Source organism: Canis aureus, chromosome 4 (genome assembly GCF_053574225.1).
Source record: "Canis aureus isolate CA01 chromosome 4, VMU_Caureus_v.1.0, whole genome shotgun sequence".
Classification (NCBI taxonomy): Eukaryota; Metazoa; Chordata; class Mammalia; order Carnivora; family Canidae; genus Canis; species Canis aureus.
This window is the reverse complement of record NC_135614.1, coordinates 76,767,134-76,783,122: the sequence shown is the minus strand read 5'-3', so window position 1 is coordinate 76,783,122 and position 15,989 is coordinate 76,767,134.

Genomic DNA, 15,989 nt, shown 5'->3' with positions numbered 1-15,989 from the left:
CCCTCGGAGGAATGCTCTTTGTTCCTTTCTTTCAAAGGTTTGCTGTGCTTTCCAAGCTGGTGAGGTGGGGCCACTGCGGCGTCTCCCAGTTCCCTTCCATGCCGTGCGACAGATGTCCTCCCTAGTCGGGGTGCCTGGGAGGCAAGAGGGCCGGCAGGCAGAGGGGGAGGCTCTGGAGACGGGGAGCCAGCCCAGGAAGGGGGCGCTGCGGACTCCTGTGTGCTGCTCAGCGGGGGCCGGAGGGACAAGCCGGGGGACTGGGCGTCGTTGGGCCTGCTTGGCTTCTCTGTTCCGAAGAGGGGAGCACTTGTGGCAGCAGCAGCGGTGAGGCAGGAGCACCCAGAATGAAGACGCTGGCTCTGGGGCACGTGGGTGGCTCAGCGGTTGAGCGTCTGCCTTCAGCCCAGAGCGTGATCCTGGGGTCCTGGGATCGAGTCCTGCATCGGGCTCCCTTCAGGGAGCCTGCTTCTCCCTCTGCTTGTGTCTCTGCCTCTCTCTCTGTGTCTCCCATGAATAAATAAATAAAATCTTAAAAAAAAAAAAAAAAAAAGAAGCCTGCTCTGATCCCATGGAATGTCATAGACTGACATTTGCCAGTGGAGGAGAGATTCTTTCATTCTTATTATCTCTCTTGGTCTAGACCAGCACTATCCAGTAGAACTTTATGCTGTTATTTTAAACAACTATGAAAAATTAAATAAAAAAAATTTAAAGTCTATTCTGTGGTCACATGAACCACATTTCCAGCACTCAGTACGTACGTGTAGCTACTGGCTACCATTTTGGAAGCCCAGGTCCAGACCAGCCACCCTGTGGATGTGGGATGGACATTACTGTGCTCCTTGGATCTGCTGGTCCATGTCCAGGTTGAGAGAAGAGAGCATGGACTCGAAGGCCCTCAGGAGCCAGGCGGGTGAAGAAAGGGAGTGTGGTGGGTGGGTGAGCTGTGGGAGTGGGGGGCCCTGGGCCAGACAGACCCCAGAGTATGCGCCTTGTCCTAAGAGCAGCTGTTACTTGGCTTTGGCTAATTGCTGCCATTTGGAACTGTAGGTGTTGGGCGTGCTGGGCGGGGTTGGCGGGGGGGTGGAGCAGATCTTTCTTTTCTGACATTGATAGATGAATTTTAAAAAATTCAACACTATATAGGTTAGAGACAACAAAAACTGAAAAGCCAAAAAAAAAAAAAAAAAAAAAGAAAAACCACATTGGAGCCTTGACATAGTCCAGGAGCCCCCAATTTCACATTCTGCAGATGGACTACACCACTGTACCCAAAACAGCCTCGTGGAGGGAGGACTGCGGGAATGTGGGCTGTAGGAGGCCGGAGCTTGGATGTGAGCTTCTAGAAATGGGCAGACTGAATGAAGGAGATTGTGGTAGGACTAAAAGGAACGAAGAAACAAAACACTTTTTTTTTTTTCTTTTAAAGGCCAAAAGTCGGAGAAACCTCCAATATGTACACAGGCTGATGGAGAAGAGGGCTAGGGATTGGCCTCCAGCTACAAAGAGTCTCTCATTAGGGGCAGAGGGTTTCCCTGGTGATCCCGGTTTCCCCCATGTCAGCATTTTGTAAGTGCTGTGGGCTCGTCCACGGGCAAGGAGGGGAAACATGTTTCCTTGCCCCAGGACACACAACTGTCAGGTTTGGGCCCCCAAATCTCCCCTGTGGGGGTCCAAAGCCATAGCACAGCTCAGCATCTCAAAATGACAATACTAACGTTTCAGTGAAAGGAATGGATGGTGGGGTGGGAGTGGGGTGGGGCGAGATTTAGTTTAGAGACCCCAGTTATCTTTTTTTAATTTTTTTAATTTTTTTTATTTTTTATTTTTTATTTTTTTATTTTTTTATTTTTTTGAGACCCCAGTTATCTTAATGGATAATTGTCTTGCTGTTCCTTGGTGAACATTAACCATATTCAATTCATTTTTTAAAAGATTTTATTTATTTATTCATGAAAGACAGAGAGAGAGAGAGAGAGAGGCAGAGAGAGGAGCAGAGGGAGAAGCAGAGGGAGAAGCAGGCTCCATGCAGGGAGCCCCATGTGGGACTGGGGGATCACACCCTGAGCTCAACTGCTGAGCCACCCAGGTGTCCCAACTATATTCAATCCAATCAATTCTTCTGACATATAAGGGTTAGAGACAGCTTTCAAATGATCAAAAAATAAAGTGCATCATGCTGAATGTATCTGTTCTACAAATTCAAGACTGCAAAAAAATGGCCTTTTTAAAAAAAAATGTATTTATTTATTTCAGAGAGAATGAGCATGAGCAGGGGGAGGGGCAGAGGGAGAGAATCTCAAGTAGGCTCCCCACTGAGCACGGAGCCTCCCTGGGGCTTGGTCTCAGGACCCTGAGATCATGACCTGAGCCAAAATCAAGAGTTGGACGCTTAATGGCCTGAGCCATCCAGGCCCCCCCACCCCGCAAAATGCTGTGTTTTAAAAGTTCCAGTCTCTTTGACCATCTGTATTGCTAGATTGCATTCACTATGTGTTTTGGTTCAGATGCTTCAAGAAAAATGATTTATCTGTGATTCAAAGTCCTGGGTTATGTTTTAGTTATGATCAGATGTTCTGCTGATTGTATTCACACTGCGGTCTTTTTTTTTTTTTTTAAAGATTTTATTCATTTATTCATGAGAGACACAGAGGAGGGGGGGCAGAGACACAGGCAGAGGGAGAAGCAGGCTCCATGCTGGGAGCCTGACATGGGACTTGATCCTGGGGCTTCAGGACCATGACCTGAGCCAAAGGCAGATGCTCAACTGCTGAGCCACCCAGGCGTCCCTCACACTGCAGTCTTACAATGCTTTTCCCACATGATGCCAGGAGTGTTGCAAAAAGCAGCTTGAGAGACGTGAGGCAAACAGAGGCAGACATGAGCAAGCGTCATCCAAATGGAAGTAGGGTTGGCAGTTTTCAACCAGGTGTTTACAGTGGCTGAATTTTTATTCTGCTAAAGTTCACCGAAGGCAACGTTTATGGAGTGAATATTGTAATCTCTCCTAGGTGCCCTGGGATTGGGATATCAGGAAAAATCCAACACTTTCCTTCTTGTCCTCAGCAAGTGTGAAACCCAGGAATGCAGTCTTGGTGATTTCCTCCTGACGTTCACTGGACGAGGACAAAGGCGGGGGCGCTCTGGTGGCACGGGAAGCATTTGAAAGTCGCCAGAGGACACATACGGGAACTTACTGGGTGATATTGTAAAATGCCACCAAGGTGTTTGCAGATCCGAGAAGTAAATTCTCTCTCAGAATGTGGATGTTTTCTGGAGAAGAAAATGCTGTGCAGTGACAAAGAAGTTCTTGCCTGGGGATCGCGGAGCCCCTTTGCTGGTGGAGCCTTGGAGCTCGTACTTTACTTTATTCAAACCATCAGCAAGTTTGCCCCTTTCCCCGAGGAAACGTCCTCAGAGGACTTGAGTCCGGGAACACAATGTCTTAACAGGCGCCTCAGCAAAGGGCAAGACTCCTCGGGGAGCGAGGGGCCTGGGCCTCCGTGTTGGTGGCATGAGCTGCCAGGACGAGAGCCACAGACCCAGTGGCCTCAGCAGCAGAAAGGGATTTTTTTTTCACAGTTTTGAAGCCTAGAAGTCCAAGGTCAAGGTGCTGTCAGGGTTGGTTTCTGGTGAGTCCTCACTCCCTGGCTTGTAGACCGCTACCTCTCTGTGGCTCACTGGAGAGAGATCTCTGGTTTCTTCCTCTTCCTTTTTTTTTTTTTTTTAATGAAGATAGATAGATAGATAGATAGATAGATAATAGATTTATTTATTTATTTATTTATTTATTTATTTATTTATTTATTTTAGAGAAAGAAAGCCTGGGGGACGGCAGAGGGAGAGAGAGAAGGACAGAAGCAGACCCCTCACCGAGCATGGAGCCTGACACAGGGCTCGATCTCATGACTCTGAGATCATGACCTGAGTTGAAATCACAAGTCAGACACTTAACCCAGTCACCTCTCTTCCTCTTTTTCATCTTCTTCTTTTTTTAAAGATTTTATTTATTTATTTGAGAGAGTGCGAGAGACCAGTAGTGATGAGAGGGGCAGAGGGAGAGGGAGAAGCAGGCTCCCCGCTGACCTTGAGACTGGATCCCGGGACCCCGGGGTCATGACTGGAGTCGAAGGCAGATGTCCAACCGACTGAGCTACTCCAGCGTTCCCCTCTTCCTCCTCCTCCTCTCTCTGTCTCTCTCTCTCTTTTTTTTTTTGTTAAAAGATTTTATTTATTTATTCATGAGAGACACACAGAGAGAGGGAGAGACACAGGCAGAGGGAGAAGCAGGCTCCCTGTAGGGAGCCCCATGTGAGACTCCGTCCCAGGACCCCGGGGTCAGGCCCTGAGCCGAAGGCACTCAACTGCTGAGCCACCCAGGCATTCCTCTTCTTCCTCTTCTTATAAGGACACCAGTCCTATAGCAGTAGGGCCCCATCTGTATGACCTCATTTGACTACGATTATCTTTTTAAAGTTCTCTCTCCAAATACAGTCAAAATGAGGATTAGGGTTTTAACACAAATTTTAGGGGGAACAAAATTCAGTCCATAAAAACTTCTTTCATTTTAGGTATCAGATCATTTCTTTTAGGAGCCAGTGGTGCCTGGCAGTCATTGCCCACCACCCCTAGTTTTATAAAAAAGACTCAAACAAACCAGGTCCTTCAAGGTTCATCCTGGAAAGAAAATCTCCTGGAGAAGAGGAACGGCTGGATCCTATAGCCCCTTTGTTTGTACCCCAAGTTCCACCATCCGGTGGGGGATCTCTTATATGCACCCCTGCTACCAACTCCATGATGACTGGGGGTAGCGGTGAGAGTGGCAACGATTGTTTCCCTTTTAACAAAACTGGCCTAAACAGGGAAGTGTGACCTTTCCACGCATGCCTACAGCACAGCGGAGCCAAGGTCACGTCAGAGAGGCCTTCCTGAGAGCTAAGAAGGGACAAAAGGCAGAGAATTACTGACTGCTACAGGAAGCCAATAGGCCCTTGGCCAAGTCTTCTCTGCTTAGGGTCCCCTGGAGCGAGCTGCCTCGCTTCCTAGTTCCTGGGCTACTAAAGATAACCTAACCTTCCAAATTCTATCCCAAGAGAGAATTCCTAAACAACTTTTTTCTATTTCCGGTGCCCCCCCTTGCTGGTTACCCCAGCAGTGACCAGCCCTCTGCAGGGGAAGTCATGGAGGCACAACCCTAACGAGACAACATCCCAGCCCTTTGCTGGGAGTTTCCCCCCTTTGTCTCCATGAACGTGGCTAAATGGCGAGTCCCCATTATCTTCCTAGTTGTTCTAGATTAAGTACCCATGTGTGCTAGGCACCCTTGGCAAGCTAAGTTGCTCACATGCCATCTTTCTGTCGGGTGCTAGATGATCTCTACTTCATTCCAACTGTTTACTCTTGCATCTTTCTTCCTTCCAGATGATACATCCAATGTTCCCCAAAGAGAAGTCAACGGGCTGAGATTCAATAATCCTACCAGACCTTGCTTGCAGAGTTTGTCATTATTATGCAACAACCTCAAATAACATGAAAACCCACCCTGAAATCCCTATAGGCTCCCCAAGCAGTTGCACAGCAATAACGAATGGACTAAAACAACATATTTACATCCACACATTCTGAGCATCTAGTCTTTGTGACAACATTTAGAAAATACTGTTTCCCATACATGCATTTTATCTTTTTTTTTTTAAAGATTTTATTCATTTATTCATGAGAGACACAGAGAGAGAGGCAGAGACTGAAGCAGGCTCCATGCAGGAAGCCCGATGTGGGACTTGATCCTGGGAACCCAGGATCATACCCTGGGCTGAAGGCAGACGTTTAACTACTAAGCCACCCAGGCGTCCCACATGCATTTTATCTACCAAATAAAAATTGATGGAGAGAGCCTTCATGAAGAAAAGGAGAATGTTAGCAGTAAAAGCCAAGGTTATTATCCTTTTTTTTTTCAAGGTTATTATCCTAAATCAATTGCGACTCTGATTCCCAGCCTTCTGCTGTCACTCTTCAAATCAGGCCCCCAGTCTAAGGTCTGGGAGGCCATACCAGTTCCTGATTCAGCTCCTGACAGTGCACAGGATTCCTCTTTGAGCATTCCTCTGGAGAACTGAAATCCACTTCCTTAAAGAGAAAATTATGGAAATTTAAGGCACTGTGTTGTGATCTTAGTGGAGACAAATGTTAAAAAGGAGTTCCTTTTTTATTTTATTTTATTTTCTAAGGATCTTATTTATTTGAGGGAGAGAGAGCATGAGTGTGTGTGTGTGTGTGTGTGTGTGTGTGTGTGTGTATGGGTGGGGGCGGGTCAGAGAGAGAGGGAGAAGCAGACTCTGTTGAGCCAGGAGCCCAACACGGAGCTCGATCCCAGGACCCTGGGATCAAGACCTGAGCCGAAGGTAGACGCTTAACTGAGCCACTCAGACCCCTGCAAGAGTTCCTTCTTTAAAAATTTATTTTAATTTTTAAAAAATAGACAACGATAGAAAAGACCAGGAAGCCAGACTCAATTTTTCCTTGAAAATATTTAATTTCCGTGTTTCCAATTTTGACTCTTTGGGCCTGACGGTAGCTAAGAGCAGAACCTTTTCAATCTACGGCTGTTCTTGAATTAAAACAGGCCTTTCCATCGTTGATTCATACAGTAAGCATTTATTAAAGGCCACCAGGTAGGTCTGAGGGATGCAGAGGTGGGAAGTGACGCTCTCCTTGCTTTCCAGGGTGTACGTTAGGACCTACAGTGGGGTGAGCAGTCCCCCGAAGCAGCCCACTCAGTAGCACGGGCAGCCTGGTGGCCTTTGCAGGAACCCCGGCGCCTGGGAGGTTTAGGGCGGCTTGGAATGAAGTGGGTCATGTGACTTTCTGTGTATAAAGTAGGACGTGAGGGGAGACTGTGGCTGCATGGCTCCCTGGGATCAGCAGATGTCAGAAAAAAGTTGTTCCCATGACTCAAAAAAAAAAAAAAAAAAAGATAGTAACCCCAGCTTTTGATCGAATATAGCTTGTTTGCCAGGGGATGGGGCAGGGAGAGGACAAAATATGGAGAAAAGCACACAATGCTGAAGAGTCTAACAGGCAAATGCAATGGAGTGTCCAGGGGAAACCTCCAGGCACATGATGCCAGGGGCATGAGCTGAGGGACACAGAAAGGCTCTAGCGCCTAGCGCCTTTACGGCAGCTCTCCTAGAAAGGACTCAAAGGGCTTAGCCCTTTTCCTTAGTAGGAAATTAGTTTTTATTGTCTGTAACACCCTATGATACTTTTTAATATCTATGCTCTCCCTTCTCTATTAATCTCTCTCCGGACCATCCATGGGAACTCCCCCCGCCTGCATTTTGCAGTCTTCAAAGCTTAGCTGGCTCTTATTTTATCCATAAGGTGGCAGTGTCTGACACAGTCAGTAGAGTCACTGTCAAAAAGTTGAAGGCGTCTACCCAACCAAGCCCTTAGGTCAGAAGCTTCAGGTTCCCTTGGATGGATTTACTCCCTACTTGGTTGGCTCCTTAGGGTCCAAAATCTGTGTAGAGTATTTACTTAAGACACTGGTGTGGCCACCTCTCCATTTCAGATGTGACGTTTGAGGCTTGGTTTGCCCGGGGTCTGTGATCACAGGCTGTCACCGGCCTCCAGCTGCAGAGCATTGCCTCATGCAGTAGGAAGCCACAGTTGCCCTTCAAGGCTGATTCAATGGCATTTAATGGTATCTAACCCTGGCCCATTGCCCTCTGGACCTAGATCTTTAAGTTGTGGCCAAAATCTTAGCTCTGAAGATGGAGACAGGATCAGATACCACATGGTCTCGCGCGTAGGAGCCAGTCTGAGGGTGTCCTGTCACTTGATAGCAGACAGACACTCTTCATCAGCTACTCAGGACTCCAGGCGCCAGGAAGTAAGTTGAGGTCAGGGAGTTTGTTTTATCTACTGATTTGGAAAAATATTTAGCCTCCCTGGAGCAGGGATGTGCATTCCGTGTGCCTGAAGCCATGAAATTTGGCAAGTTCTATATCAGATGCCTAAAACTGTTATACAACTCTGTCTAATTTAGATTGTAAGGCTGCCAGAGGCAACCGGGTCTCTCCTTTGGTCCAAAAGTCCCCTCTGACCATTCTTAGGGCCCAACAATCAAAACCAACCCACAACAATAATAATGATAATAACAATAGTATCCATTGCTTAGGTCCGATGACACAGCTCTGGATAATCAGAAGCTAGAGTTTGGTCCAGAGGGACATGTGAGAACTTGTGCAATAATTTGGCCCTCTTGCAAATGAAGACAAAGGTATCTGACGGTGTAGGTTAGAAGGAAAACATCTCCCAAGCTAGTGTTTCTTCTAAAATTGGCTCTGGTGATCCAAAAAAAGAAAAGGCATCTTTCTTATAATTTTTCAAAGAAGAGGCTGTTGCATGTCCCAGATCGTTTTTATTGAGAATTTTCTTAAGAAGGTCTAATTCTACTTGATTTTGCATGGCATAAGTGAATCTGCAAGAACAAGCGCTCAGAACTTTGTTCTCTGGCAAAGTTACACTCAAAACAGAAAAGCAAACTCAAAACCTATATGTCTAACACTTACCTTCCGGATGGTTAGTGATACTTCTGTTGTGTTTGTGTGTATGTGTACAACTATAGAAAGGGCGTATATTTTAGATTCAAAGAGATGTGGGTTCAACCTGTCCCTCAGCATATTCTTCAGCCTTCTTGTCTTTATGCTCTGTTTATCACACCAGCGTGTATCCTGTGGAACACTCATTTTGTAGAATAGAAAACAAGGATCTCGGGAAAGAAGAAAAGAAACCGAATTAAAAATTAAGTTTGGAAAGTGCTAGGTTGAATAAAGCTCAACCGGCTTTTCGGTTGTAGGGTCACTCAGAGCCTTTACTATATTCACATCTAATGAGACTATCAAAGAGGGGAGGGATATAAATTAAAATACACAAGGAATATCTAAGAGTTGCTCAAACTTATGTATGGAAACTCTTTCTCCTAGAGCATCACATGGAATCCAGGAATTTAGAAAAATCATGACTACATCCCTCAGGATGCTTCAGGTTGCAAATAATAGAGACCCAACAGTAACTCTTTTCTTTTTTTTTTTGACCCAACACTAACTTAGACATTTGCTCGGATGACCAAACCAAAGGCAGGACATAGTGGAGCAGGTTATAATAGTTAATATTTATTGTGAGATGATCGTGTGCCAAGCACTGTTCAACATGCTTCATCTGTGTTAATTCATTCAATCCTCACAATAGCCCCACGACTGAAGTACTATTATTATCTTTTTACAAAGGTGAAACTCAGGTTCGGAGACCTTTCCCAGCGTTCCCAGGCAGTCTGACTCCGAGCCCACTCTTGGAAGCACCGTGCATTGCACATCCCTAGGGACTTCAATCCCGTCAAAGTTTATTTTCTCAGTGTGACTCTTGTGTCCTTGGATCTGTTTCATCCTCTTCAAACAGCTTTCCCTGTGAGATTAGAGACCTCTTAGCTTGCCCTTCCCCTCTTTCCCAGGAGAGGGATCCTTCCCTAAAATGCTCTGCTGGAAACATTTTGGAGCAGGGCTACGATCAGCCGCACTGGAGGTCACCTGCCCCGTCTTGGTGGGCAGGAGGGTGAGGAGCTCTCATGAGCTCAGCTCACATACCCCTACGGTGGCTTGCAGAGCGGAGGACGTCGTTGACCACATCCACTACAGCTACATGGTCTTCGTGGTGGGGTGGTGGGGAGCGGGTCTCTGAAAGAAGGAAGGTGTGTTTTCCTTCTTCTTTCCCAGAAGAAGGCTGGGGCCTTGGTATTCCGATATCTGACACACCCTGGGATCTTTTAGGACCCAACGGGCTGAGTATATAAAGCTGCCAGCACCGTTCCTGGCTGTGAAATAGGCCATCCGTTAGTTGTGGCTACTCTTTTTAAATTTACTTTTTATTTTTTATTTTTTTGTTGTGGCTACTCTTCCATTCAGGTTGCAGAAGAGATAGACCTTCCATTTAATGAGGATACCAAACTGAGTAGTGGCTGGGAAGTGCGCTTAGTGTAAGAGTCTCAGTCAGTCATGCCCAGCTCTAGGCCTCGGAGGTCAGACCAACCCGCAGGACAAGCAGAACCAGGTGGCAAGTCCAGGGAATGGGGCAGCAAGATCCACATTTGTCATAGAGCAGGGACATGCGGAGATGGAACAGAATGGGTCTGTGTGCAGAGGTTTCCGTCTAAGCGAGAGGCCCAGGCAGGAGCCCCCCAGGCCGAGGTCAGGCTCAGAGCCAGGGTCCCAGTGCAGGATCCCAGGTGGGTGTCCCCAGGGGGCAGCCCCCAGACCTAGAACAGGGGGACAACGCCTCAGGTTCCAAACTCAGGGGTTGACGAGGGAGCAAGGGATGCCAGAGAGCTTCCTCCAATCCTTAGATGCGGACGATCGCACAAACAACACCCTGATTTCCCGCCACCCCCACACCCACAAATTCTAAAGGTCTTTGACTACTTGCAGGAATGGGTTGCCAAGTCCCCAATGGGGCTCGGGAGCCCTGGTGGCTGGGGTTCTGAAGGGACACTGCGAGTCCTGGGACCCACGAGGTGGGTCCTCCTCCATCCTCGCTGTTGTTCCTTCCAGGTCACTGTCATAAATCACCATAAACTCAGTGACTTAAACAGCACAGATCCACCACCCTGCAGTTCTGGAGTCCAGAAGGAAACACTGGGCCAGATCATGGGGCTAAGATCAAGATGTTGGGAAAACCGTGTTCCTTCTGGAGGCTCCGGGGGAGGATCCCTTTCCTTGCCCTTTCCAGCTTCTAGAAGCTGCCACATTCCTCCATCAGTGGACCCTCCTCTGTCTCCAAAGGCTTCCTGCAGCGTCTAGCCCTGACCCCCCTGCCTTCCTCCCTAGGGACTCCTGGGATTACGCTGGGCCAGGCCCCATCCAGGTACCGCAGGATGATCGCTTCTTCCCAAGGCCCTTTAACTTAATCGCACCTGCGCGGTCCCTTCACAGGTTTCAGGGCTTGGATGGGGAAATCTTTGGCAGGGGAGGGGCATTAATCTGCCTGTCCCAGCTGTCCTGTTCACTGGGAAACCTCCGGACGGCTTTGGCTGTTTGTCACATGCACACATCATTCCACGGTGCTGGCAGCCGTCTGTTGCAGGCTTTAGGGGCAGCGGGCGGGCACCTGCAAGGCGGAGAGCTGCAGGCCCTGGATCCCCCGTGGAGGAGGTGCGCTGGACGGTCCCTGCTGCTCCTCCAGAGAGCTGGGCTTCTGCAGGGGTCATTGCACGGTAGGGGTCCAGGTCACCCAGAGAGCCCTCCCCGACCGTGAGGTTTTCCTCCACGAAGGGAAGAAATTTCTTGGCAACCTGTCGCTAGCTGCAGCCATATAAATCTGCTATATTTAAGCAACCTTTATGGAAAAGCAAACGCGATGGATAGGTCTCTGGAACAACTCTCATGCCTGTGCTCCAAGAAAAATGCACCAGACCATCCATCACGGTCTTGTTTGTAATGATGTAAAAGTGCAAACAACCGAAATTTCCTTCAGGAACAGAATGGATATAAACGATTGATACACCCCATGGTAATCAGCACAAGTGACTTGGAAGTCTGTATAGTAATATGGAAAAAAACCAAAACTACAATATGAAGTGAAAAAAATCCCCAAGTTATAGAATTATACTGTTTATGTACTTAGGAAGTAAAAGTTTAAAAATATGCTTGGGATGGAAATACTTCAGCTTTAGGATAGTGAGCTGCTCTGGGCTGGGGGCAGGAAATGACCCTGGGAAAGGCCACGGAGGAGACAGCGGCTGCAGTGCTAAGTTTCACTTAACAACAGAAAAACCTGAAGGAAATATGGATGGCAAAGTGAAGATATTTATTATAGCCAAATGGTGTACTATACTCTATTTTGTGTATTTTGAAATAGTTAATAATAAAGTAATAATTAATAAAAAATTTACGCATAAGCCATAACAGATTTAGATTTTTTAGATTTTTTCTTTGAAGCAAACTTTTTAAATCTATAATATAATGTTAAAAGGAAATTTGAGGGCAGCCCGGGTGGCTCAGCGGTTTAGCGCCGCCTTCGGCCCAGGGCCTGATCCTGGAGACCTGGGATCGAGTCCCATGTCAGGCTTCCTGCATGGAGGCTGCTTCTCTCTCTGCCTGTGTCTCTGCCTCTTTCTCTGTGTGTTTCTCGTAAATAAATAAATAAAATCTTAAAAAAAAAAAAGGAACTTTGAACTAGTCCCATTAGGGAATCAAACTGCATACTGAGCCAGTGAATGATTTGTAGATTTTCTTTTTATTTATTTATTTATTTATTTATTTATTTATTTTTTATTTAACCTTTTTTTTTTTTTTTTTGAAGATTTTATTTATTCATGAGAGACACAGGAAGAGGGAGAAGCAGGCTCCATGCAGGGAGACTGATGCGAGACTTAGTCCCAGGACCCCGGGATCACGCCCTGAGCCAAAGGCAGGTGCTCAACCACTGAGCCCCGATTTGTACATTTTCAATTCTACACCCTGACTTAGCGCTCAAGTCTCAGGCCTGTAACTATAACACTACAGCTAGTAATCTGCCTACTTGTCTGGCTATATAGCATGGCCAGTGAGAATGTATTCTCTTGTACAAAATCCCACTTGAAAAGGGAATGAGATTTTTTTTCTTCTTTGTTTTTACCAACACTAATTTTACTAAAAACCTGTCTAGTATGATAGCATGATAATTCCATCATGAACTTGCTTTAGCAGGGTAAAGTCCATATTCCAGATTTTTTCCTCCCAGGGACTTATGCAAGAGACATGAGTTTTCTCTGTGGAACTCAATGGAAACATGTGCTAGGTAAAATTTTTTTATAATAAATATAGAAAAATCCCTACAACCATTATGATGATATTGAATTTTGAATAGGACATCATCCAAATAATGATGTAAGAATGCAACTTCCCCAGTGCTACATTTCTGCTTATACAAGATGTTATAGGCAAGTTTAAAAGTGACCGCTACTTCGAAATTTGATATAGTCGTCCTGTGTCTATTCTTTTCCAGCCACCTAGTGCTTTGTACTTTTTTGTGCTCTGCAAGTACCATGTTGTGCTATTTCTCCAGTCTTACCAGATTGCAAGGAGTGGTTCTTGACACCGTATGGAAGGAGAATTTATAGTTGAAAAACGAGATTTTAAGGAGTTGAGGTAGTGGAGTGAGAAGTGAACATATATTTATACAATTTCTCCTTTTAGGGACGCCTGGGTGGCTCAACGGTTGAGTGCCTGCCTTTGGCTCAGGGCGTGATCCTGGGGGGTCCTGTGTTTCATGAATAAATAAAATCTTAAAAAAACCCAATTTCTCCTTTTAAAATTTAAATCCAGTTTGCCAACATATTATTAGTTTCAGATGCATATTTTAATAATTCATCTGTCACGTATAACACCCATGCTCATCACATCACGTGCCCTCCTTAAAGCCCAGCACCCAGTCACCCCATCCCCCCACCCACCTCCCCTCTAATAACCCTCAGTTTGTTTCCTAGAGTTAGAGTCTCTCATGGTTTTTCTCCCTCTCTGATGACTTCCCACTCAGTTTTCCCTCCCTTCCTCTGACCCTCTGTGCTGTTTCTTATATTCCACATATGAGTGAACCCGTGTAATTGTCTTTCTCTGATATACAATTTCTTGTTGTTGCTCACTGAGTCAGAGTGGTAAAGATAATATATCCATGGCTGCTGCTAGGCCATACAGACTCTCCATGCAAAACTTATAATGCCCCACGTTCTCTGGGTGGACACAGCCTCAATCAGCCAGGTGCCCTTGTGCAGGGCACAACCCGCCTAACCATCCATGGCAGCTCTGAGAGGGATTATCCATAGCATCTTACACATCTTTAAACAGTAATATGGTTATGCTACAAATAATTTAAATGTGCTCGATGGAAACTTTTTAGGGTCTTTCTTCTGCACTTGAAACAATGTGCATGCAAATATCTTTGCTGAGATAGCATGTGCAGTGAGAGACATGTTGCTTCCTCCTTGTCCATGTGTCCATCCGAATAGCCAGCCAGTGGGGACTGCAGGGTCACTTCCACGCTCACTGTGGCTCCATGGGGGCCGCCTGGGGAGGGTGGGGGGAGCAGTAGTCCCCCGGGGCTGATGCGGCCCGAGTTGGCAGTAGGGCAACGATAAATTGGGCCAGACAGATGGCACCTACCAGTAGAAATAAAGTAACTTGAGCGCCAAGCTGTGTCTCCTGACTGTGCTGCGCACACACACAGTCGTCCAGTCACTTGAATGTGAGCTGTCCCAGGCAACTGGGGTCCGCAACCCAAGGAAAGCATGGCACAGGGAGCTTGGTGCGGATGGAATGGATGAGGGATGACAGATTTCTTTTATTATTTAATAGACCTCCCAATAATTGGCTAGAATTAGAAAATCCCAACAGGAAACAACCACCAGAAAAGTTGGAAATGTTCTGTTTGAATTTTTTCAAGCCACTGACTATGTTTTGGTCAGAGTCAAATGAACATTTCTCATGCATTTTAAAAAATATTTTATTTATTTATTTGAGAGAGAGAGAGAAAGAGAGAGAGAAGCAGACTTCCCACTGAGCAGAGAGAGCCCAGTGTGGGGCTTGATCCCAGGATCTTGAGATTATGACCTGAGGCAGGACACTTAACCAACAGCGTTGGGACCCAATGCTGGGCCACCCAGGCGTCCCTCTCATGAACTTTTAAAAGATAGAATCTTGGAGCAATCATGTAGGAAAGCTGCAAGTACAACACAGAACATTATTACCTCCGAAACTTCTCTTTTCCTCTCTGGAAATTAGTAAGTAGATTAGTAACTATTTTTGTGGAGAGCTGTATATATCCTGTACCTCGTTAAATGGACAATTCATTGATTGTGTTTTTCCAATATGAATATGGGTTCACGTGTTTGGGTAAGAATCTATGATTACCGTAGCTTATCTTGATAAACTGTCCCCATTTTGGCCCCCATTCAGGCTGGCTTCTGTTCCTTTTTGGCATGTCCCCTCATCCCCTGAGCACTGCTTGCTCTCTGGTGTCAGAGGCTCCAGGCTCATCTTCTACTTTTCCTGCCCAGCCTGGGGCGGGCTGGCCATTCCTCAGGGAGCCCTGGTTCCCTTCAGTGCCCAGTGGTGGTTAGGATTGGGTACTGGGTGTGCTCACTGTTACTGGGGTATTGTTACTCCTGGGCCCTTTTGGTAGGTAGATTCTCTCACTGTCTCTCTTGATATAGGTATGTGCAGAAACACACTCTTAAATTTATATTAATTTCTGTATCTGCTATTTGTTGAAACTCATGACCGCCCACCAATACCTCCAATCCGAATCCATCACCGTAAAAGTTCATTCCTTCCTTCCTGTATTTGTACCTCTCCTCTGCATGAGAAGCCTGGCTCCATTTGCTTTATAGTTGTCCCCCCTCATTGGGGGTTTCTGTTTCTTGGGGTTCAGTTAGTCGTGGTCAGCCGTGGTCCGGAAGTAGATGATCCTCCTTCTGACCTATTGTCTAGGGTCACTAGATGCCTAATGCTATGGCACCACGTCTCCGCCATCGCCTCACCTCATCTCATCAGGCAGGCGGTGTATCATCTCACGTCATCACAAGAAATAGAAAGGTGTGTTGGCAAATCAAATTCCAAATTCCAATAAAAAAATACAAAAAAAAAGGAAAAGAGTAGTTTATCAGATTTCAAAAAAAAATAGGAAAGAGTACAGTAAGATATTTTGAGAGACCACATTCATACAGCTACTCCTCTCCCCCCACTTGTGTGCTCTCTCTCTCTCTCAAATGAATAAAATCTTTATTTATTTATTTATTTATTTATTTATTTATTTATTTATTTATTTTTAAAGAGCAGTGGGGAGGGTCCAAAGAGAGGGAGAAGCAGGCTCTCTGCTCAGCAGGGGCTGGATCCCAGGACCCTGGGATCACGACCTGAGCTGAAGGCTGATGCCCAACTAACTGAGCCACCCAAGTGTCC